The sequence below is a fragment of the Zootermopsis nevadensis genome, unplaced genomic scaffold (genome assembly GCF_977971745.1).
Source record: "Zootermopsis nevadensis isolate Lab colony 2312 unplaced genomic scaffold, Znev_1.0 Znev_ptg000020l, whole genome shotgun sequence".
In the NCBI taxonomy this organism is placed as follows: domain Eukaryota; kingdom Metazoa; phylum Arthropoda; class Insecta; order Blattodea; family Termopsidae; genus Zootermopsis; species Zootermopsis nevadensis.
Window position 1 is genome coordinate 722,667 of NW_028259152.1, and position 26,727 is coordinate 749,393.

Sequence of the window (26,727 nt, forward strand, 5' to 3'; positions counted from 1 at the left end):
TCTATTCAAGGACCGGTTTCTTCTACTGCATTAAAAACAGTCTAGAAAACAAGCCAGTCCACGTTTTGCTTTTTAAAACAATTTTAAATTTATGTTATCACTTTTTAATACTTTATAACACAATTAAGATCCCGTATTTTAATCAGATTGATTAAGGTATTTGAAATATCTGTCTCAAAAGAAAACGCCCAAACGTTTACGAACGCGTAGTTTTCAGAGAGGTCGGCGAAACGGAGCTAATGCACGGCTATAGGAAAGGCAGCATATACTTTCAATTTAAAATCTTGCTTTTCCTAGCAATGTGGCACAAAATTCATTTCTATTCCAGACGACTCCAATCTCGATTACTCAAAATTAAGAACAGCCATCCATCTCAAACACACGTCTTATCCACCTGCTCCAGGCTCTAGCGTGGCGAGCCCCAGTTCAGCCTTTACTGCCTAATCTACACAAAGCTTATAAACAGATTCTGGACCTCACTTACCATTAAACGGATACCGGTGAACTTTCCATCGACATTCGGAGGAAATATAACACATAAAGTAAACGGTAGTAGTAACGCCATGTTTCTCCAGCCAAGACATTTCTGTGTTTATAGCAGAAGTTGACGCACGTATCATTAAAACATTATATGATAAAATGTTTGGTAGCATGAGGACATTAGAAGTCTGAAGCTTTCTGAAGATAGTGCATTATGAGTAAAACTTTCTTATAGACTTTGTCTATAGTCAAAATTATACATTTTATAAAATTAATGTCGGTAAACGTCTACCAGATAAACGATGCAACATCCCTCAAGACCGTCTTCACAACTGACGTCGTAAGAACCTGTAATCTCACCGGTAAAATGGTTGTCCATAGCAACTCAAACTGACTTCGTGTTGAAGCGAAGAGATTCAAATTTTCCCGGCGGCTAGCGACAAATCTGCACTTAACGATTTCTGTCTCTTTCGGCTCGCGCTTGTAAAGACTTCGAGAGTCTAAACCAAGTCAGTCTGCGAACATAGAAGTCCTTTCAGAGAATATACCATGATGTATATTTTAATGGAAAATGACAACGTTCAAGATCCTTGTAATGGCGGTAATTAAATGTCTTCATCATAATAATGCCTCTTGCAGCATTAAAAAGAAATATACATTTTAAAGTTCATAAATGAAGTCGCTGTGGTTACCAGCCTTTGAACTGTACTATTATAGTGAATGTATAAACATTTAAGTAGGATTTGAGGTTTTCTCGGCGGTGAGTTTAAAGATGGTTGTCTTCTGGGCCATTGTGATGTGCAGTGTGGTAGAAGTTTACCGAAGTTTCAGAGGTCCTTGCTGCCTCCATCATCAAGGCGATGAGTCTCTGAAACGTCGGTAAACTTCTACCAGACTACACGGCGCAAGAACCCAGAAGACAGACACCTTCAAAAGACGTCATATTTAAAATGTCACTAAACATTACGCATGATAGGACGCAATTTATTTTAAATGGCTGCGAATACTACCTCGCCTGCTTCTGGGCAAGAATAATTAGGTCTCATCTGGAGGAAAAGTTCGAAATTATGTTGTCAATTCAGTGAAAATGCGTGTTTTCTCCCCCGTCTCTTCTTTCATTATTTCTCTTCTCGCCTCGTCTGTATTTGGATACATTACAGGAAAATTCCATTTAAACCCCTCCGTAAATACGGCGCTGAAATTCTGATACTTTTCTTCTGTCTTAACTAACTTCGACTTTTGACTTATATGAGGCGGATGCTTCATAAATACAGGTCATGTGATATTTTATTTCAAAATCCTATTTCACCTTACAATAATTTATTTTGGAAATAATGCTTTAAACTGCGTATGTTTTTGGTTTTAACGCCTTTATGAACTTGTACACGTCGATACCAACGTTTCGCAGGCATATATTTCCTCCATCTTTAGTAGTGAAAAAATGTACATCCGAAACACTTTCATCTACCTAAACGTCCAAACGGCGTTCCAACCCAGAAGACCTACATCGACATTTTCACTACCGTTAAAAACCCTCAATTTTCGTCTTCCATGGATATAACCTGCATCGTTTCTGAGTAATCTGATACCTTATCATGATTAAATGTTAAATATTTGCCAGCAAATACTGAAAATATGTAGCAATTACCACAGCTCTTCGGCATAAATATCTCATGGCAACATTAGTATTAGTGATGGGAACAGTTACACAGATGGCTGCCTGGGCATCGGACACGACAAATCAAAACTGTAATTGATTTTTATAATTATTTCCAAATCAATGCCACGGTTAGGAAGTAATATCTGTATACGTTACAGTTAATACATACGACGAGTACTGCTAACATAACATTCCGACCACGTTTTTGTAATTTTTACTAGTACATCCAAATGTCCTGTGTTCAAACTCCGGAACGAAAGACAAACACGAGCGGAAAAACGTCTTCCTAACGAGTAAATATATTTATTTGTGAATGGAACTGCCTCGTGGGATGATACGCCTTGTAGTCTGGTATATAATTACTGACGTTTCAAAGGAGCTTACTGTCATCAGGGAGATGAGTCACTCATCGCCCTCATGATGGAAACTGGAACATATTGTCTCAACGAAACCCACATAAAAATGTGTTTTGAAGATAGTGATGTAAATACGAAGCTGTGAATATTTATACGAAGTATACACATCGGTTTTTAAATATTAGTGTAATAATTCATATACCTATATTAATCTCTAAGACCTTGCAACATCTAGGTGACTAAGACAGTCAACAGCGAAGAATCATAAATGTTTCTGATTAACTGATTTGAATTACTTCGTGGATAATGCTCAAGACATGCATAGTTTTAAATATTTCCCATCTACAAGATATAACTAAATTAAAGTCACCATACTTAGTATTTTTTTATTATTATTATTTAGTGTTCTGTCTGACGACAGGTCCATATGAACAGGATCCTTCCAACCTTTTCTCGGACTGGGACCTGTACATATACGTTCTTGGCAGATGATCCAGAAGTGGTTTGCCATTGCCTTCTTCTGTGTGTGAATGGAGTAATTGTTGGGATGCCACGGAGAAACCGGGGAAGCCCCCGGAGGAAAACTCCGTGTTGCCTAGACCACGGCCTTGCCCAACACAAGTTATAAATTCGGGCACCGCCGGGAATCGAACCCAAGAGACCCCAGGATTACACGGCCAGCGTTCTAACCGATCTAACAATAAATTAACCAGAAGAATAAAAAGTAACTAAAGAATACTGTAATATATAAAAAATCAAATTTGAATATTGTAAAGTGCTACTTTAGAGTTAAATTTCTTGACTAGAACGCATCAACAAAAAATCTCATGCATCTAAAATTACAAAGACGCATTGAAGAATACGCATTCGAAGAGACAGATTACTGTAAGATGTAATTCTTCAGAGTTCTAATGTGCTCCATGACAAACAGTAGCAAATTACTGTAATACTTGTGTCTTTTGTCATGTGTCATGGACCAGGCAGCTGAGAAGTGCGTGCTTATTTTTATGCTTACGAAACCACTCGCATCTCGCTTCAAGTGCTTTTGCTAACCCCACGGAACTCACATCAGGAATTCACTACCCTCTTAGCTCTCACCTATATCGACCGACCCACCCACACACACCTCGCTCGGGTGTTCCCCCGAAGACCCTACCTACCCCTAATGCAAGTCCATTTAATGGTGTAGCTTGCCCCCGTCTTCCAATTGCGATAGAAAGGCCGAGACGCGAAGGGCGTTGCATCGAAGTGTTCCAAGAATCGAGTCGTGTGTGCGTTGTGTGTTGAAGTACCAGTGAGAGCTCTGTAAGAACAAGGTTTCAGAGTTACAAATGGAAAGTGGAAGTCCGTCTACTCCTAATATAATAGCCAATGTTCGTCACGGTTGACTAGGATTGCGCAGTTCGTTCGATGCGGAAGAACTTAAGATCAACTTCTGACGGTGGCGACTTTGATAGCAAAAAATGTAAAAGACGCAAAGGTGGAGTACGCCTGTGGTGTAGCAAGCGTTTGGAGAGAGCGTGGAGTCTGGTACAGGGGGTTTATTTCGTGTTAGCAGGAGTCTGGCTTTAGTCGCCGTGAAGTTGTTTTAATGTAAAATTTACTTCTCAAAAAAGATTTCATAAATTCTGTACTTTCATTTCGATTTAAAAAAGTAATGATGAAATAAATTATATAATTATTTATCACAAAAACTGTTTATTTCCATATAGGATAACCAATGTTTTTTGTCGAAATGTCTCTTAATTAGAGGACAAAAAATACAGCATCTATTATCCGGCTTAAACTAGAAAATGACCGTCTTCCGGGATATCGCCGTGAGAAACTGAAATATCACCTACTTAAACAACTTTAATTTCTAACTTTACAATTCACGTGATCTCAATCTCTTTTTTAAGCGGTACAATTACATACCAATGCAACCTTAAATGAGGCATGTGTGTGGTAGCGTAACGGACTAGTAAGCAGGTGGTCACGATATTGAATCTCGGTCGAGTCGAATTTCTTACTGATTCACGCAGTCGCCATGTTGTTTTACATTTTACAAAGAATTGCTGCAACAAACGTTGTACAGATTTCAACAAAAGTCACGAAACATCGGTTCAGGAAGTCATAACACTCCCACCTCACAAGTTCATGCGTCCGCCATGTTGGTATTACAGACTTCATAAAATAAGTATATTTATATGTATCTTAAACAACAATTAATAAATTAATTTTAACGAAGACTGTGTATTGTAATTCTTACAGCTTACGTATAGGGAATATCCCCTGATTTAGAACCTCAGTATATAATTATACAAAAATAAATCAATTTGATATAGAATCTGATACATATCTGCGTTTCAGTCAGCCAGTATTAAAACTATACATTTTTTATCGCCTGAGGATGATCACATTTGACCAAAATATGTAGTGAGGCTCATGTATTTGTTATGTGGCAACAGAAAACTCTTCTTACGATGATAAATAAAACCTTTGTTACTATTGGACATATTTAGTTGGTGAAATGTCTCGGTTTCCGGGAAAAGTGTACATAATTATTCGTTTAGGGACCAGCCGGTACTTTTCCTGTCTTCTTCACTGAGATGCAGAATGGAAGAAACGATTTCTGCGTGCAACCAAAATGTGCCGCAAGTCTAGCAGTTTACTTCAGTCGAAACGACTTGAAAATTCAATTACTTTCAGTGCAAATCTTAATTAAATACTCTATAGCTGCGTAAGAAAAGAAAGATAAGGCAAGTGGCAGAGTGAACGGGGTGGAAACACACCGGAGTATTAAAACCAGGATAAATAAAGGAGTGAATGAAATTTGTTTCATGAAATACATTCTTGATATTCGTTTAATCTAATTCTAAAATAATAAACACGGAGAATATATTTTCTGACTGACCACAAAACTAAAATGGTATTCATATAAAGTTTTTCTCACGCTCTGAGGACCGCCTATACTTCATTACATTCAGTTATGGCCATGTCATTATTTCCACAAGCCACGAAATCACGTCATAGTTTTTTTCATTCAACTAACAATTTACATAATCGGCCACAAAAAATGTCTGTCGAACACAGGAAGGTTGAGTCTTTCAAAGGGTGAAAGGAAGAAGCCACAAACATGCAATGTGTTTAAAAAATTATATTACAAAAGACAAAGTACAAATATTTTGAGAATATAAATAAAAAAATCACTTAAAACAGATAAATTTAGGAAGGAATTCATTGGGTACTGGCAAACAACTAACATATTCAAACATCACAGAACCGAAACGTTTTCCTGGTTGTAAGGAGCAGCTCACTACATCAGAGACTGCTATTAACTGAACTTTACAGGGAATAGAAATATTCTCACTTCAAAAGGAATCTAGTCGTTTGATATTAACACAAAATGTTCGGTTTGAAAGATCAAAAATATCACTAAGGCTTTAACCAACCGTACAGGGTAGTTAAATTAAACCGCAAAGCTTTGTTCGTACCTAAAATTTTAAAACTTTTAGTTTCATGCGTTACACCAAAACAAACTTTTATGAATAATAATTTCGGTAAAAATTTATGAAACCCGTATAGTTGGTGATTCAAATGGGAGAACAGTGAAAAACATACCGCATGCTTTAAAAATACTCCATTCATCTGACAATGAATATTTTACTGATCTCGGATGACTAAACTGCCACATGAAAAACACGTGTGGAGTTTCGCCTTTCTGAGAATCTGCTTTAACGGATGACTGCTCTCATTGACGTCGAGTTATACGGAACAGTATCACTTGTTAAACGGGAAGTTCACTGTGTAATATATCAGGTGGTCCTTGCGGGCATATCTGTTCTATACAGAAGAGTAAAGCACGTATTATTCTCTCTTACTGACGTAAACTCCACCTCTACTCGCTTTTCATTAAATTAACACGAATTTCCAGGAAGAGCTTCAAGACATTACCTTGTTTTAAACATATTAATACCTGTGAAGACGCTGACATAAATTAAAACGAATAATCATAAAATAATCAGTAATTTGTTCACAGGTCTCACTAGTATATTGTTGCTTTATTTAAATATATTAATTAAAATCAGCTTTTCACGATCTCAAATTCCTTATATGCAATCCATAAGATATTTGAATACAACATTGTTCGTTGATTATCCACCTTCATTACAAAATTTATGTGATTTGTATTATATACCCGATCAACGCGAGGCCTGCCATTTAAGTTTATCCTTCAAAAATGTCACCAGTAATGTGCCTATTCATAACTAATTTGTAATATATAATACACATCTACAATAATACTGAACACAGCAGGGCTAAGCGTACATTTGTTTTCCTTCTTTCGATTTCATATCTCGCATTTGGCGTAGGTTTTGTGGATATTGTAATGGACTCTTAGGCAAATGATTGCAAGAAGTAGACAAAGCAGTCGTGGCCTAACCTGAGGGACACGTGATCATGAAGGTGCCAAAGTTCTCAGACCTCGCAACCGATTAGTTACGGACCAAAAACACAGATGTCCGTGTGTGTTTTCCAACAAAACCTATCGTTCTGCCCATTACCGTGACCACCCAACTGAAATTTTGTTCATCCTGCCAAGCTCCAGTCTGAAGAATCCTGGGAAATTCAGAAAAAAAAATGTTTTCAGAAAATAAAACCGCATCTAATTTTAAAGTTGCACAAGAATTGGTCATAATTTAACGATAACAACTCCACACAGTTTAAAAATTCTACACATTTGTTTGAAACGATATTACAATTACACAGGACCATGACCCGAAGGATTCCACTTCTATCTTACCTTTAACAGGACGAAACCTTTCTTTACAGGCGCGTTACTTTTCTACAGTAGCGAAGATGTGACGAAGATGACAGGTTGATCCGAAATATTCGTAACCATATACACGAGCACAGGGTGTCACAGACTAAAGGTCTCTAATCGACATTTTTTCCTATTACCTTTCAAGAAGGACCAATATTTCACATGTAAGAGTCGAAATGTATCAGTACATTTACTTATTTATTTTTAGTTTATTTAACAACGCTTTCAGTAGCTAGACTACATTGCGTCTGGTATCAGTACATGCATCCCTGATTGACAACGTGATACTTATAGATTATGGTCAGTGAACTTCAAACACTTATGAATCCACGTGATGTGAACACTAATGACACGCCATGACCATATATTATCCATAAAACACAAATCGTTTTATGTCCATGATTAAACATATTAAATGATACGACTATGAGCATAGAGTCTATTTGATATAAAATTTCCATAATATTTAGATTTCGAGGAGAGTCCCTTTGCACCTTAAAGGCATCTGAAGTGTCTAATATGCATACTGATGCCACTGTAGCAGGCAGGCACATGGGTGATGCTTCTCAAGGCATAATCGCCCCTTGGAGAGAGAGGTGCAACTCTTCGAAATGGCCTCCGTTTTCCCTTCTCGCACGATCTCATTATCGCAACTTAGCACCTTCATTTATACAGCCCCTTACAACACCGCAATGGAGATTACGGTTTCACAAGCAAACAGCACGTAGGTTCTGACACTTGACTTACTGCTTCCTACCAAGCTGAAGGTGTAGAAATTCATTTTTCGTTATGACTATACCATTTATATTTGCCCTTTAAAGCCGAAGCTCGTCCAAATAACATTAAAAAGATTAGTCCGAACTTCAATGAAAAAAAAAGTTCATTACACTGGTCAATTTTTTACTGGTGTTCAGAATAACTCTTTCCAATTTACTGTTCACAACTTGTCTGCAACCACAAGAAAAACATCACTGAAACGTAACTAGCGAGTTCTTAAGATAACGGCCATAAAAGACCTACAAATATATAAAATGTGTAGCAAAAAAATTGAATTCAAAATCAACCCTCTGCAGCCAAAGCTCATCTAAACTGATAGACGGACGGGCAGACATACATGATCAACGCTACATAACTTCATTTCACACATATCGTACAAAAAAACGCACGATAATATTACAGAACTTAGTCCGTACCGATAAGAAAACACAGCCCATAACCACTGCAAAGATCTCTAGTTTGATGTTCTTAAAGAAATAATATCTGCTTTTTATAGTAATCATAAGAAACACATACATACTTAATGTAGCGTTTCTAACTTTTAAATCGTATGGTACCAGTCAGCTTTACTGGGTTAAACCCCTTGTAAACCAGTTTTTTAATTACGTATATAAGAATTATATACTGTTTAGTCATCGTAATGAGTTTGCTATTATCACTTACAAGCACTGTTACCTCGTAACTTAACAAAACCTCGACAGAGGACTGAGAAGTGAACTACGTGTGAGAAACAGTGAGACACTCAAGTTTAGCATCCCCGTCAGCGGTACATGGTCTTGACAGTAACCTAGTGACTAAGGCAAGCGATGTCTATTAACGTCAATTCTGCTAACACCCACCGACGACCGATCGCTAACGAACGCGCACATATACTCTGAAATAAAATGAAAGTTGTCGCTTGATGAATAGACAATAAGCATTCAATTGACACTGTCAGGAAATTGCTGAAACCACACTATTTTAAAACATGTGCTGTTATTTCGAACAGTTGCAATATCAAAAGTTAAAAGACTGAAGTCTCTGATATTCAATTTCACTCTGTTAATGGCAGCTTTGAGAGGAATTTACTGATCAATTCACTACTTTTGAACTTAATAAAAACTTGTTAGAATGGTGGCAAACGTAATTTATAAAAAAAAAAACCTGGTCGTGTTTCATCCCTTGAAGCCGAAGATGGCCTAAATAATATTTAAGAATTCAAGATGTACCTAAAAGAAAACAATATATTATTGTTTAATGAAATATCGATGTTTATTCTGAGAAATTCAAGATACCGAAAAATACGCTCTGAGCAAAATATTTTGTTACTAGTTGTGGAAACAGGTTTTACACGAGGTCACCAATGGCACTTGAAGGGCTAACATTCAAACCAGCGATAATATTATGCAATAATTTATCGGGATCCAATTCCTCGACAGACTTGAGATATATTTTAATTACATACTTTAAAATCCCGAACAGCTACTCGCATAACGAAATCTATGTTCTGATTTGCTTTCTTTATTACGATGTAAAGAGTAGCCTACAACGATTTAAAATTTTCCTTCCAGAATAACCGTGACACATTATATACTTATCTAATCCTTTGCATATTCCATGGAAATATATTCTTCGCCCCCCCCCCCCCCCCCCGCCTCCCAAACGGGGTCTCATCTCAAGATAGGACGCTTATTAACTCCTCTCATCTCGTTTTAGGAGTAATTCCCTTTTAGGCGAAATTCTCGTGGACCGACATAGCAATCCGTGGATCGTCGCATACTGCCGTTGTGGCATTACTGCAATCCAGGGGTGGCCACAGAGTGTACTCTGTTCCGACAAGGCTCAGACTTCATAAGCTTAGAACCGGGTGAAATGCGAAGGAACGGGTTAACGTGTGTCGAACGGGTAGCCTAACAAACTGACTCCATGGAGTAGGAGTCCTCCTTGAGAAGCTAATATTACGCTCAATCAGTCAAGAAATTCCCTGCATTTTATGAAACCCAAGAGTTCATCACCGTGTTCAAACAAACTCACTAACGTTACCTATCCCGAGCTAAACAAATTCAATCCCCCTCCAGCATATTTCTCTAAGGCCCATTTTAATATTATCTACCGGGTAGTTTATTCACTTCTAGCGTTCCAACCAAAATTTTGTATACATTTCTTATCTCACAAATACATGCCACTCTATGTCATTCAAACATTATTTGATGAAGATATATATCACGAAGTTCATTAGAGATAATTACTCTCTAGCCCAGGGTGCCCTGAAAAATGTAGCAATAGTATCTTTCTAACTCCAAGGCTGGCCTTTTATTATGTAGCCTACTCAGCTCTCAAAACACAGTTATCGTTTAGAGGTACTAAGGAAAACAACGAGAAATTATCAGTCATGAAGATGACCGTCTTCAGGGGTGTTGCGAGAGTGGTTTGGTACACGTTACCGACGTTTCAGAGGTACTTACTGCCTCAATCATCAGGCTTTCAAAAACTCGCAACCACTACACATTAACCCCGAAGATGGAACTACAACGTTTGCCAAAAAACTCTACATAATTCCCAACACACGACGAGGCACTCCAACCGCGAAATCCCAAGGACAAGATAAACTTGCTGTTCGTTAGCGCCGATTATTTCCATGTTGCAGTTCATGTATTCCACCAATGTTTTACGGACGTCTTAACACCCCTGCCTCAGACGACAGCGAAGATGAGGTCGGGGAAGCTCATTAAAGCTCTCGGGATTTATCCCAGCGGCAGAGAAACAGGCGCCAGACATTCCTCCCATAGGCCGCTGTATCATGTGTCATTCACACGCCAGAATCCAGCACTTCAGCTCTATTTCCGCAAGCCATCTCACTTAGACCTTATTTGTTTCAATTAGAAATGTTCCCGTTTCAAGGGCGATTATATTTTAGAGGACTGATTTCCAAATTACATCCTTTGATTATCAGAGATCCGAATAATAAATTTTTCTGAACGAGGCCTTCACTATGAATATCAATAGAACATGATTTTCTACTTCAGTTACAGATTCGATGGTTCTTCATGCCACCGCCCTGATAACGGAAGCATGGTCTGACATGGCGGTCAGTTTCTACCAGAGTAAACGACGTAGCTTCCCAGAAGACAACCATCTTCATGTAAATGGTTTATATGCACTTAGAAGACAATTGTTCCTAGATTATTCTGCACCAGAGAACACTAATATAATCATATAATCAACAGACAAGAAAATTACTCCTCGCTGGTAGCTTTATAAATTATTGAGGTCATCAATTCAACTGCATCAGACTGAAGTTAATTAATCGAGTAGATTGCGGTTAAACGCAATTAACTTGTCCTACATGCAGACTGTGATTGGGAACTACACAATCGATACCTCGTAAGATCTTGAATACCGCAATAGTGTCAATTGGAATGTAATTAATGAAGCAATGGGCACGCTACGGGACTCAGGCTAGTGTAAGCTGCTGTTTCGCAGTAACACGAGAAATTTAACTTATAAAGCTTAAGATATCAGTACACAAGGATCTGTAGTCAGAAGTGCAGTTACTAATTTCTCCCTAATATTATGAATCACGAAGTTCGATCTTAATAATATTTAAAACTGAGTTCTTACATCCAAAGAAACCACAACGAGTCTACAGTACAAAGACCATTTTGTCGATGAAGTTCAAAGAAATATTCGCTGTCTATTCTGATAACGATACGAAGCTCGTATGTACACTCAGTTCGCAAAATGCAGTGTTACTGAATCCTACGCTTGAAGTACGTGGCAAATCAAAGTCAGTACAGTGCTCTAAAGAATTAATTTATACTGTAGCATCTCGTCACTGCTATATTTATCATCGCTTACGGAAGGTACGTGACTAATAGCAGGCCTATATATTTAAAATCACGTTTCCAGCTGAGAGATCATCTTCATGGTGGCTCTTATGCACACAGTATATCTTACGAAGCTATTAAGAAACTCCACTACATTTTTATTCAGTGTTTATAGCATTTATAAAGAAAATATCCTTGCAGTAGACTGCCTACAATTATTCATAATAAGCTCAAATTTAATCACTCTTGTAAAATCTACATGCACCAATTACCATTCGTCGAAATGGCAGAAAGAAAAGAAAAATCTGCATCATAAGTGAAATGATACTGTATATTGATTTTTCATAATATTTCGAGGGGGATGTATTCTTTGACTTATAACCTTCTCTGCTACAAGAGACAACTGAGCATCACGATAACAAGAAGCTGAATGTTCTCTAAAATCTTAATCAGTATTTTGTACCAAGAAATTTGGTTCATGAGAACGCTCCACCTAAATTTGTATTTCGAACGTATCCGGTCTCCGTGGTGGCGAGTCTGAAGATGGCTGTTGCGTCGTGTCGCCCTGATGATAGCGGCGGCAAGAACCTCTGAAACGTCGGTAAACTTCTACCCGACTACGCGGCACAACAAAACAAGATGACAACCATCTTCACCTAAAAGATAAATCAACCGGAAATTTGTATTTCGAAGGTATCCGGTCTGAGTAGTGGCGAGTCTGAAGATGACTGTTGTGTCGTGTCGCCCTGATGATGGCGGCGACAAGAACCTCTGAAACGTCGGTAAACTTCTACCCGACTACGAGGCACAACAAACCAGATGACAACCATCTTCACCTAAAAGATAAATCAACCGGAATTCTACATCGGATGGAAAGGTGGACTATGTATTCTTCCGCGCACCAACCACCGACCTTCCATCCACACAACTCACAGTGTTTGTTTGTACAGGAAAGGGGAATGCATAAGAATAAACATTTTGTAGAATTTCACTTGTTTGTTGACACGTAAAGTATGTTTCGTGGTAAGCTGCAACCGGATATCCCATTTGTGCTACGTTTCCTCATTCAGCTAGAATTTCACCTCTGTCCAACTTACGCCCTCTTCCTTCTCTAACCACACTGAGCTTACCCTCATTTCAAACAATGGGACAGAAGCAGCATCCGAAGATCAACAGAGAGACAGATGACATCACTCCAAGTCTGCCTACTAACCACCCACAAGCCACTTCCCTCACGTTACCGCTAATCTCTGCTGGTCTGAGCTTCAAAACCTCCCGCACCTCCCCTACATTATGTAAAGAGAACTCCAGCAAAACATTACAGCGATGCCAAGTACAACAAAGAAGTCTACAGTCTGACTAACTGAGAAAGTTCTAGAAGAAAAAAAATTAAGGTTTTTATTATGTTTACATTATCAAACTGATTTATATTTTCTATGTAACATTCTTACAGCTTCTCAAGGAACGTCTCTGTTAGCCTGTATCTTTCTGAGTGGCATCGTTTCTCTCAAATCAATCTTCAAATGTCTGAACGAAGGAAAATTATTGGCAAAGGTTTGTGGTAATTTTATAGTAAAGTATCCCTTGAAGAATTCTGTCTTCTGGGTTGTTGTTGTTGAATATTCATCGCCCTGATGACGGAGGCAGTATGACCTCTGAAACGTTGATAAACATCAACCAGACTACACAGCGCAACAACCCAGAAGACAGAAATCTTCATACTCTAATGACGGAGGCAGTATGACCTCTGAAACGCTGGTTAACATCGACCAGACTACACAGCGCAACAACCCAGAAGACAGAAATCTTCATCGCGTAGATAACTTAGAAAGAATCGCCCTGATGACGGAGGCAGTACGACCTCTGAAATGTTGGTAAACATCGACCAGACTACACAGCGCAACAACCCAGAAGACAGAACTCTTCATAGCGTAGATAACTTAGAAAGAATCGCCCTGATGACGGAGGCAGTATGACCTCTGAAACGCTGGTTAACATCGACCAGACTACACAGCGTAACAACCCAGAAGACAGAAATCTTCATCGCGTAGATAACTTAGAAAGAATCGCCCTGATGACGGAGGCAGTATGACCTCTGAAACGTCGGTAAAGATCGACCAGACCACACAGCGCAACAACCCAGAAGACGGAAATCTTCATACTCATCGCCCTGAAGACGGAGGCAGTATGACCTCTGGAACGTTGGTTAACATCGACCAGACTACACAGCACAACAACCCAGAAGACGGAAATCTTCATACTCATCGCCCTGATGACGGAGGCAGTATGACCTCTGAAACGTTGGTAAACATCGACCAGACTACACAGCGCAACAACCCAGAAGACAGAAATCTTCATACTCATCGCTGTGAAAACCTCATATCTTACAAAGTATCCCTTCATATAACATTTTTCCCGGTTACATACATCGTTGTTACCTGCTCTTCTGTTACATTAGAACTAGGACGGCGTCACTTATGCCAGTCTTACAGCCACGCACGAGCAGTTCCACAAGCAAGTGCGGCAATTTTGTCGGACACATTTTTTCCCTCTCAGCACGTAATAAGCTAAACTTCCGCTGTGGATTAAAAGCTTTAAACTTGCCTTGAAGACTCTTTTTTATTTTCATTGCGATATTCTTTCACCGAGGACCCGCAGGAATTAGAAATAAGTTGGTACTAGGATGTTGAATCTGCCAGCAAAACTGTCACAAAACTTTAACCTCATTTAAGAGCTCTACACCTGCCCACAATTACGTCATAACGAGAAAGCCTCCTCAGGTAACAACTAAATACAAGCGACAAATTTTCGGTTGGTAGCTAAAGTTCTTGGCATGAGTAGGCCTCACAACTGTATATCAGGCACTCCATTTTGGAGTAAACACAATAAATGATACGTGTTTAGCGAGTTTGAAACTATTAGGTCGACATTCAAATATAAATTATGTCCCACTTTGATTTAAACATACTAACTAACTAACTAACCAACTAAATGGCTTACGGAACCCGAAGGTTCATCACCGAATTAACCAAAGCCCTCCACCGGACCCTGTCCTGGGCCAACAGAATCCAGTCTCCTACAACTCCTATCTCCCATAGATCCCGCCTGAGATTATCCTCCCATCTACGTCTAGGTCTCCCCAGCGGTCTCTTTCCCTCAGGCTTCCCGACCATTACCCGGTGCACACCTCTTGTCCCATCCATGCGCGCTACATGCCCAGCCCATCTCATTCTTCTCGACTTAATCACCCTGACAATACTGGGGGAGCAGTACAGATTTTTAAGCTCATCATTGTGCAGTTTTCTCCACGCCCCATCGACTTCCCTCTTAGGCCCAAATATCCTTCTCAACACCCGATTCTCAAACACCTGCAATCTGTGTTCCTATTAAATGGAAGTCACACATCTTAATTCCATCCGCAGGACCTACTTTATGTTACGTATTAATTACTTGCATGCTGAACTGGTTTTGTCTAACTAAAGTAGCTCGGCCTAAGACAGTAAAATCAAATTCAATCAAAAAACACATAAAAAGCTATATCAAATATAAGTGAGATTTGAGGATATCATGGTAAAGAGTATTAATTTTGCACTCTCCTTTCTGCACGTGTAGCCTGGTAGATACTGACCGACGATTCCCAGGATCGTACTGCCTATATGTAATGAGTCATCATCGCTCTGATAAACCAATACTCTATACAGCAGTGTTTCTCACGCTTCCTTCTCTGGGAACCTTTTGCTTGGGCGAACAGTGTTTTCTATGATTGTCCACCGCTCCCTTCGTTCAAAAGAAGTTATACATACGCCATCTCAACCGGAATTAAGAACAAGAAAAAATAATAAATACCGCGCGTGGAGATTACCTCCCACCCCCACCCCCCACCCCCGCGAAATCGCCCAGGGAATTCGCGACCCACTGGTTAACAACAATAACTATAACGGTAATCCTCTTATGACAACGACCAGGATGTTCAACAGCAGTGAAATTCCGCAGAATCATCCCTTGGTGTTTCAGACTGGATGTTAAACGCAAATAAGAGAAGGGAGGTAGAGGTTAATATTGATGATATATAAGTATGCCACCGCCCCCGCCGCCTAGAAGCTTGGGGGGCGGCGTGTGCAGTTCTAATATAATGGGAAAACGATAAACCGAGTAAAATGTCTAATCTCATTCACACGGGTACGGCACGCAAATGTTTCTGGTCCCCACGGCTTTCTCTACATCGATAAAAAGCATCTACAAACTGCACACTCCCGAGGGCCTATACAAAATTCCAATGTACAGCTAACTAAATAACTAATCTTCCGACCAGAGGTAAAGTTTGCGCATTTCCTTTCATACCTGTTCGATTAGACAGTTCATGTCGCATTAGGGAGATGGTGTTCGCTTGCAGACGATGCCATGTTGAGCCCCTCTGTCCACTTCCGCGGGGTCATTACTGTGGACAACGCCCCTCAGGGGGGGCATTAAAATGCCTAGAGGGTACGGTATGAAACACGCACCTGATCCATTCCCCCACCCCCCAGTCCCTAGGCTGAACCCTTGGGCTTGAGAGTTGTACTCGTGTATGGACAGAGTTCCCTCCAAGGCAACCCTTGAGTGGTTTCGCTTGTAGGATGGATGGATGGATGGATGATACGTTTCCAAATGTTCTCTGTCCGTATCAATGTGATATGTATGTATGCATGAATTATGCCGCGTACGACAGGGTTCGTGCAACATGACGTGATCCTCAATAACTACCAGGGAAAACTTCATATGATACAATATTTAACATGTGTTTAAGAATAATCGTATTTGTATTTGCGTGTGTGATCACGTACCAGCTTTAAAATATATTTATAATGCGCTTCATTCTTAATAATTTTACATTCGAGAAGCTTGAAATTGCACATTAGAAGATGAAAATTGGATACTGGGAGAAATGGATTTGTTTTCATAAAAGTGTGTGGGAAGTTAAGTTGAAGCCATTGTAAAAATTTAAAATTTATGAAAATTATATAATTGTTCTGGAGGTGAAACACTAAAATCTGCTACAAATGTATGGAAAATACACTAGGCCTATTAATATGATATATTTAAGAAATTAGCTTCAATTGATTTAATCCCTACTTACCATTCAAATGTTTGGAATATGAATCTGGGGTTTTATTGATAGTTCAAATTATTCAGCAATTTGAAAAGAAGACCTAAACACTTATTACAAAACAGTACTTAAAATCAACAGCGTCATTTTTAGAAGATGGCTGTCTTCTGGGTTGTAGTTTCGTGTAGTCGAGTACAACTTCATCAACGTTTTCAGAGGTCCTTTCTGCCTCCATCGTCATACCGAATGCATAATTAGTCCATGGACTTGTTTACGGGACCAAATTTATGGGAAAGACTAATGAAACACATTAATGTCATGGCTAGTAACTCTTCCTTTTGATCAATTTTCTAACTATTAACTTGCTCGTGTTTTCTCAGAAAAATTAACACGCGGAATGGCACAGGTGATGTACTTTTTTATTTAGTGTTCTGTCTGACGACAGGTCCTTATGAACAGGATCCTTCCATCCTTTTCTCGGACTGGGACCTGTTCATATACGTTCTTGGCAGATGATCCAGAAGTGGTTTGCCATTGCCTTCTTCTGTGTGTGAATGGAGTAATTGTTGGGATGCCACGGAGAAACCGGGGAAGAAGCCCCCGGAGGAAAACTCCGTGTTGCCTAGACCACGGCCTTGCCCAACACAAGTTATAAATTCGGGCACCGCCGGGAATCGAACCCGAGAGTCAGTGTTTCGTTTTATTGTCAACAAGTCAATCTAATTCTGTAGTGTTCTTCTTAAACAGGGCTCGGGGGCGTTTATTTTTCTGTCTTCAGATTCATGGTCACCGCCAAGAAATTAACTTTGTCGGTCATTGGTAAAAACTTTTTTTTTCCATTCTCTCTTGAGAGACTATTTCTCTCTCTTTTCCCTTTCATCACCCCTTGTCATGTCCTGGGGAGTGATGGGTTTTTTTCTTCTCTTTTTCGTGTTGAAGCAGAATGATCTTTTCCCTGTGTCTGCTTCTCCCCAGAATAAAATGGGTCCATTGTTAGAAGCGGCGAAGAATTGATATCAATTTTCTGTGTACCCACACGTACTTCTGGCGTGTGCAGTGTGAACGCATGCCTCCCTGTATGGGGGAGGCGGTCACACAATATGTCAGATGGGTGTAATTCGGAAACACAAAAGTTAGACCCACCCTCGTAAAGGATTAAGGATTCGGGGCGCTGCAGAAGTGATTTCCTTTTGTTTAGATACAAGTGTTGTTAATTATAGAACACGTCTACGCCCCACGTTGATTAAAGCCTCACAAGTCCGATACGTTTCTTGCCGTAATGTTTGGTTCATTTGTGTAATCGTGGCGTCTGAGTTGAATACCGAACAATGGCACTGTCTGGTGATAAGAACCCTTAAGTGAATTTTTAGATGAAAGTCCACAGTTACGTATTTTAAATGTAGCTTGGAGACATTCTTCTCGAATGATGATGATGATGATATACAACAAGATTTCCTGGTACCGGATTCAAATGAACTGAACTTTTTTTTCGTTTAACAGAAAACTGTAAAGAAAAACTTCACACAAATGAGACATATTTATATGCTCCTGACCACCCACATAGCTACATGGCATTACAGCCCTTGAAGGCCACAATCGACAGATCACTTTTGAGGTATGTGTCACGTTTCTTGGTAATTTCAGGCTGGACACGAACAGCCCTGAATTTCATAGTAACATATAAACTTTAATCATTCAATCCATGACACTGAAAGTTAATTTAACTGCAGATTTTAAAGTCTGGAATTACTTATTATAAAACCTGCTTTTGATTTTGATTGTCATAAATATGAAAAATGTAAAAAATTAAAAACATAATAACCAAATTTTCACTTGAATAAAAAATTTCCTTGGCTATTTTCCAACATCTAGTAAAATAATAAAATATAAAACGACGTTTCGGAGATGGGGCTCTATCTCCGTCTTCAGGTACCTACTCTGTTGGGCCCAATAGATAGAGCTAATAATTCCTATCTCTTCGTTTTCTATTTAATTATTTTCCTAGACGATGGAAAATATCCAAGGAAATTTTTATTCAAATAACTCACCATCGTCACGAACTTTTAGATTTCATATAAAATTTTCACTTCTCTCAACATTAAAGTAGATGGTGGCGAAGTGGCTGAAATTCTGGAAAGCGGCAACTGAAACAATTTTCCAAGACAGAAAACCGTATCACTTCTCTGTGCGGCATCCTGCCTCATGTCGTGTTCCTCTTTCATTTCCCTTCGGTCCCCTCAGTGTCGAGTCTTCGCTAATTACAGATTCCTCTTATCTCGTTTCGCACACCGTCTACATCGAGTAAAATTTCATAAGGTGGAACAACGAATGGAAACGAAGTCTTTTGAGGTAACAGTGTTCAAAGTACAACAATTAGACAATTAAAATAAATGACTAGACACGTCCTGAGAAACAAGTTTCTTTTATTTCAAAACGCGCCATTGTTTTCGTCCTCCGTTTACATACAAGCCGAGTAGAAGAATTAAAATGGCATTGCTCATTAACCTGATGACGCCCCATTGAAACTGGCAGATGAGATAAACGAGCTAGACACCACTGACCCCAGAAAGACGATGAGAGAGACAGAAGAGGAAGAAACTAATTTATTAAACGATCATCGATCAACATAAATTAAACAATGCATCATTATAATCACCGCCGGAACACAAAGTAATAGTCCTATTATAGAATTCGTTTTGAATTAAGAAGAAGCTCTTGATTAGGTAGACGGAAGTAATTGACAGAGCCTGCCTGGTGCGGATTTTTACAACGTGCGTTTCGATTCTCGTCCGCATGTTCGTCGTACAAGGTGCGATCGGAAGGTTTCAAGACTGCGCGTATAAAAACCCGTACACTTATCTCAGGTATTAAATTCATCCATCATGCTTCCAGGCTTGGCAGCGGCGCTGGGATCGTTGTGTTCACTCCCAGGGGAACTACTTCGAGGGTGATGGATGAATTTAATACCTGAGATAATTGTACGGGTTTTTATACGCGAAGTCTGGAAACTTTCCGATCGCACCTCGTATACGTGATTTAGTCTCGGTGTGGACAGATAGCTACCCTACCGACGATGTAGCAAATCACTCAACACACGCGGTTTATAGCGTTGCTTGGCCTCGGCTCGTGAAACCGTACACATTTACGGTAAAACATACAGCCATAATAGTCTTGACCTTAGGCAATGTCCTGCGTAAGCGATAAGAAGCGAGCTGCATAAGCAGCATGGGGTGTCATATGACATAAGGGAATCGCTTGTTGTGTCCTACGTGAGAGAAACACACGGCCTTCCTGCGCATGCCCCTTCCCTGTACTGCACAGTCAGAGCTTTTCTGCGCGTGCGCCTTACTGGCCAGCGCAGCGACCTGCGCGAAAATATCAAAATATTTGATCTCGGCTTTGGCCGCTGACCGCTTCGCTGTAACCTAGGACAGCGCCACACAAACAGCCAGTTTGATGAAGATTTCTGTCTTCTGGGTTATTGCGCTGTGTAGTCTGGTCGATGTTAACCAACGTTTCAGAGGTCATACTGCCTCCGTCATCCTGATGACGGAGGCAGTATGACCTCTGAAACGTTGGTTAACATCGACCAGACTACACAGCGCAATAACCCAGAAGACAGAAATCTTCATATTCACTGCTGTGAGAACCTCAAGTCTTACACAGCCAGTTTGATATTTCCGCTTCACCCACGCAACTCGCACCGCTCGCATTTAATCGCTCACGTAGGACACCCGGTTAGTGAGTCACCGTCTGAAGTCGCTTTGGAGATTAGTTTTAATTTACGTGAAGCTCAATTACGTCATTTTTAAGTTCAGAATTTTATTTAGATACGACCACAAAATCGAACAGCTGGCAGAACAACAAAGTAGTTTCATTTCAAAGTATTTGCAAATTCATTTTGTTTAAGGATGAAGCAATATAAGCCTCGCTTCTTTCTTGTATGAAAAATTTATATTTCATACCGTATTTTGATAAAACAGGAAATTGAATCCCATTTTATTGAGAAACTGACAGGCCCACTTCGTTTATGAATACTAGAATCGATTTATATATTCCAGTCCGCCATATTACTTTAGTACCAACTTAGACTTCACAAACTACGCTACAATAAGTTATATTCGTGAAGCTACACTTTTCTCAAAATGTAATTTTCATACTTCCTCATAAATGAATATGTGTACGACCAGGGGAATGTGCGCCACAATTTTAAACTGAGTTTACTTACTCAGACCTAAATCATTAATTAATCCTGTCACTCGTTAAATAAACCGTAGAAAATACATAAATATTTGAGATTAATGAAGCATTGTTTCACATTCAGGAAACTAAAACATTTTACTGTTGATTTGCACATAACAATTTATGCACCGAATTGCGACCTACCAAAATCCTACCTCAGACGCAATGAAAACCCACTCCAACAACTGATTACAGACGTACAGTTAAACCTCGACCTGCATTGAATTGCATCCAATATCGAAAATCAGATTAAGTACGTGTGAATTAGCTTAAAGCTAATTTGCAGTTAGATCTCGTTTATTTGTCGACGGAACTTAATTCCAATTATCACATACCTGAAATTGCATGTAATTCACTCAGCCATTGTATGACAGGAGCGAGTGAGAGGTTAGCATTCTTTACGATTGCATGTAATACCATCGTAATTGATGAAGCTGAGAGACACCCAAGGTTGCAGTTATTCAGTCAGCATTGCATTACATGACACACAGATTGCTCCATTATGTCCCATTGCTACAAGTTATGGACAAAGAATAAGTCGTGTTGCGATTAGAAGACTGTCTTGGTTAGGAGACGACACCCATAAAGATGACGTTCGAGTCATAGTCACAAACACAAGCTAGGACATTGGGTATCGTGTGCCAGAGGACACAGGTTTGAATGTTTGTCCACAACACCTACCATTATATGCTACTAAGTCCTAATTTACAGAAGTTATTCAGTGTCGAATTCTATTAAACTTTTTGAGGCACATGGTAACAAAACGTATACCATTTTATTAATATACAATGACTCTTCTATTAGACCACAAACCCTATTTATGGGAGTCGTATGATTCACAGAAAAAAGAGCGATTATTTCCCAAAATAGCGTTATCCAGACAGCCTAATAAATTAAGCCGTGTTTTCTTGGAGGTCCGAGCAGAATTATTTTAAACTCAGAAGTAAAGCAGTGTTTAGGAAATATCCCTGACGATTATGGCAGCAAGTACCACTGAAACATCAGTAAATTTATACCAGATTACACGGCGCCACAACCCAGAGGACAACCATCTTCAATTTTTTTTTCAAAAAATAAACATGATTGTTTTATGGTAACTGTACTCTACGTATAAGGAATCAGTTATAGACCAGTTACGGGAGTTCAGACTTTATGAGTTCGTCCATAAATTGCATAGAACACAAAATACTAATTTAATTCTATTACAGAATGCATTTTAATATTATAACTTCCTGTTTCAAAGAACTGTATGCCTGCAGAGTGCAATATTCATGTCAGTTACATTTACAGTAGCTGTACAAAATAGTGGACACAGCTGTTACTCATGCATATTATGGCCTCGCATCAGTCATTCCCTTGACAATAGGCACGGTGCATCACACAACACAGGCAGGCAAGAACAGCGGGACGGCTCTAGGTCTCCATACCGCACAGCCATTGTAGGTGTGCAACAGGAAGATGTTTGAGGTGTGAAGCCAAGCTAGTGTCAAATGGACCTTGTGTAGAGCCAGTTGAATCCAGTCCACGCCATCACACCCTATTTTTAAATGTTTTAATATTATCTTCCCTCGTATTCGCACGTCACTCAATAGCGTATTAAAAATGTAAAAGCAATTAAGCCAATCCTAGACTGCGAATACCCGCGGTGTTACGGCGAGAAGTGATAGGAAATACATAGAAGTTCATTTTCAGATTGTTAGAGCACCACGTGACGCCCAGCCAGTCCCGGGGATAAATGTGTGTGTACAATATAAAACGAGATTGTTCATTGTGGGCAAGCGGAGCTGTCAAAGATGTCATTACAGCCATAAATATCTCTTCTGCATGGAATTCTATCAAGATAGTGTTATTCGTGACATTTCAGGTCCATCACCCTGATGATGGAGGCAGTAAGCACCTTTGAAACGTGGGCCAATTTCTGCCACACTATCCCAGAGGACATTAATCTTCGGTGGGACATCTTTTTAATTGGATCCCCCGTTACCCAAGGTTTAACTTGGATAAAAAAGGTTTGTTCTGACAACAGTGTGTGTATTATAGTCTATAATCATTGCGTTAAGGGGACAGCTGTTAAAAAAGAACAGTCTACATGAGCCTCCAACTCTGTGGTTCTATGAGACAGTATCTCTAAGCAGAGGTTCTTCTGTAATGATTTTTAACCCATGATAAAGAGTGCTTGAAACTCTGTAGTAGAGTCACAGCTGACGAATCATTTATCCTGATAGATATAACCTCGGTATGTCGTAAAGAGAAGCCAGTTGAGCGAACAGTGGGCTTACACAGCTAAAGAGGTGACAGGGTAAGATTAAAACAATGCATTACCCACACTCACATGTTCATCCGATAATACTTATCATTTGAAGGTGAAATTAAGATCTTTTTGTAACTTCTAGATTTGTAGTCGAAAGCAGACTAATCAAGACAAGGAACACGATATGGAAAGGACGTACAAAACGCATGGAAAATGTAGATACCCAAAGGTTAATTACCGTTTTCAAAACAGCATGATACTGGTCCATATCCTAACATGACATTACGTGAGGAATCGAAATCATACCTGAAAAAATGGTCTATATTTTTTATTGCAACATGCACTATTACAGGTAATTTTCTTTCGTATTCTAACTTGTAAAAGTTACAAGGCTCGCAACTGTTTGGTTCTCATTTGAACTGGTGTCACGTCGTATCTCTATGCTAAACCGGACAGCAGTTGTTCTTCCGTTGAAGGGAAAGCTTCAAAGTTAGGAACTTTCTGAGATCCGAGTATCTAGGTTCGATTCTCAGCGCATCACGAGAAAACATACAAAAATACAAAGAATTTGCGGAGTACGTTCCGGGATGGTAGATGGAATACAAAACGAGTGAGGCACCCCCAGTGAGGTTTCATATTGCCAAAACTAGGTAAAGTTTTGCTGTGAGAAGAATTCTTAGCCATTCTCTTCACTTCTTTGCACGTCTTGGTTGTAGGTGGCGTGACTTCAGCCTATAAAATTGCTTTAACCTCACCTGACCTACATTCTTTCTCCAAATAATAACAATCATAACCAGTAATGACGTACTTTAAATTCGTCTTACGACTACGTACTCCTACGTCTAAGAGCCGGGATTGAAATTCGTGGAGTTTCTCTTAACATTTAAGACGAGAGATAATAAACTGCAGTTTATGAGACGACCTGCTGACATTTGTCATTATAGGAATATATTCCACGCCTTCGAATTTAGGATACGTAAGTAATCTACATATTAATTTATTATTTAATTATTGCATTATTAAAATGTTCTAATTCAAAATTTGGTTTAGGTTTAATTTTAAAATCATTATCAGCTGATTTACCTACAACGAACCACATGGCATGTCAGTTATTGACAGTAATGCCATTCGCAGTATACCCTATCCGTTTGGTTTTCTAAGTTATGTAAAAACGCTTCAACAAAGGTATTTCATAAACTCTCTGTACTATTTTTAACTATTTTGATTTTTTATCTATACAGCTTCAAAGAATAAATGCTATCACATTGCAACCAACACTACAATCAATGTCAAATGACGGATTTCTGCATCGTTTTATCCATATATCTCATGTTACACGTTTTACATTTTAATTTATAAAGTTCTGAATTATCATATATATTGGAATATTTCTGGTTTACGATCACATGTAATGTGTTATTGACCTTGAATATTCAAATAGGTTTGTTTACGTTTCCGCAACATTTGACCACCTCACGCACGTGTTCCAATATGTGTAAGCAACCAAATTTACCTTCTTATCCGGAATGCTGAACGCTCCGGAGTAGCGTGCAGTGTACATCACTGCTTGTCAAATCACAAAATTAGAGTAATATAAAAGAAATATTTTACTATTGCATTTCCTGATCCAAGCAGCACATTATCACATCCTCGGTCCAAAATAATGGGATTTATCTCTGATTCGACGTCTGCTTCGTTTCAGAGCAAAGGTAAATTTAACCCTTTGAAACAGAAACTCGTCTAAATTTTATTTAAGGATTCACTCCGTACCTCTTCACCATTACTGAGATCAACAGATTAATGCTGTTTGGAGAAATAAGTGCTGTTTACTGCGAAAATGAGAGGAGACCCTTAAATACAAAATACAGAGGAACCAGTTGTTAAGCAAGAGTCGAATATATGCACATATTTGCAATATTCAGTAAAAATAATTTCATAGGAATTTTTTAAAGTTGTTAATAACAATTCGTTGATATTTATATCATGTTTCTGAAGGTATGTCCGACGGATGTGCTTACAATAGGATCATAAACGACGAACTACGCTCAGAATGTGGATAAGTTTAATAAAAGTGTAAAGTACATCATTTCATCCTGTTAGAAGGTGCAGGTGTTTGGTACGAGCTACATCCTGCCAATACGTCAACAAACAATGGCCACGGACATCTTTATACGACGAAACTACGGACGAAGATAAGGAGAGGGCACACACGTGGCTATGAAAGCACGAAACAATTCCAAAATGATAGGTTTACGTGGAAATTGGGAAAAAACAGCTTTTCCAAGATTTCGTATAACGATAAACAAATCCAACGACCTACTTAAAAACAGGCTCACAAAAATTGTTTCACTACGACATTCGAAATATTAAATTAATTCGACTGCCATCTGAGGTTGTCACGACAAAATAAATGTCTATTATGGTCTTATAGGTTGTGATGTGTAGTCTTGCCTTAAGCACACGTGAAGAACAGTTTGGAAAATGAATTAAAAACATATCACATAAAGATGTCTGGCCCCAACTTGTTTTTTAAACAAAAGAAAATGACTATTACCCTAGTAAGCCGAGCTACTAGCAGAGGGCAATGTAATTTTTCAATTTCAATAAATGAACGCATTTCCAAATAATAATATAAATCCTGTGTCGATTACGTAAAGTTTTACGTTTCATGGGAACTTCAGTGAAGTTCTATTGCATAAAACATCCGTGTATTATCGCACGCTGGAATCTTTTTAACACTCCTTTGCATATGTTTGTGGTCTAAAGCTTTCGCAACACTGCTGTCGACAAAAGCGATCGAGATTCAATACACAGTCGATCAATTGTGAGCGCACAGACTCAAGAGCATCGGTGCCATGTCTGAACACAATTCCGTCAACACTACCTGCAAAAGAAACTTTCTGAACGTGTTCTGAAAAGATCTGAATCTTGTTGTAGAATATAATCTCAGTTTTGAGTGGCACATTGTATGACGACGAGACAACGCCTTCGTATGTGATTTGTACACGTAATTTCCAGCAGAACGTCGCAACGTTGCCCCTGAAATTCACTGTATTATCCACATGACAGTACCACTACTGAGTGTGCAAGAACACTAAATTCCTACAATGTAACGCTCGTCGTACCATGGATTTTAGTAACAGTTGAGGAACTAACAATTATTTCTGATGACACTATTAATTATTGGCAAATTCTAAAGAGGCATTTATTTTCATATTTTATTCAACGAGACTGTATAAACTTTTTCAATTTAGGTGTAAGGTTA

The 26,727-nt window shown here is 39.0% G+C and overlaps 1 long non-coding RNA gene across 2 annotated transcripts in view; it reads right to left on the minus strand.

Annotated features, from left to right (window-relative positions):
- LOC147873254 (uncharacterized) overlaps positions 1 to 26,727 on the minus strand; it is an 81,686-nt gene that overhangs the window by 25,104 nt on the left and 29,855 nt on the right. The window contains exon 3 of one of the 2 annotated variants that reach the window (XR_015535951.1): positions 3,657 to 3,799. The exons of the other annotated variant lie outside the window; for it this stretch is intronic. This is a non-coding gene — a long non-coding RNA (uncharacterized LOC147873254). The remainder of the gene's footprint in view (positions 1 to 3,656; positions 3,800 to 26,727) is intronic. 2 annotated transcript variants of the gene reach the window in all.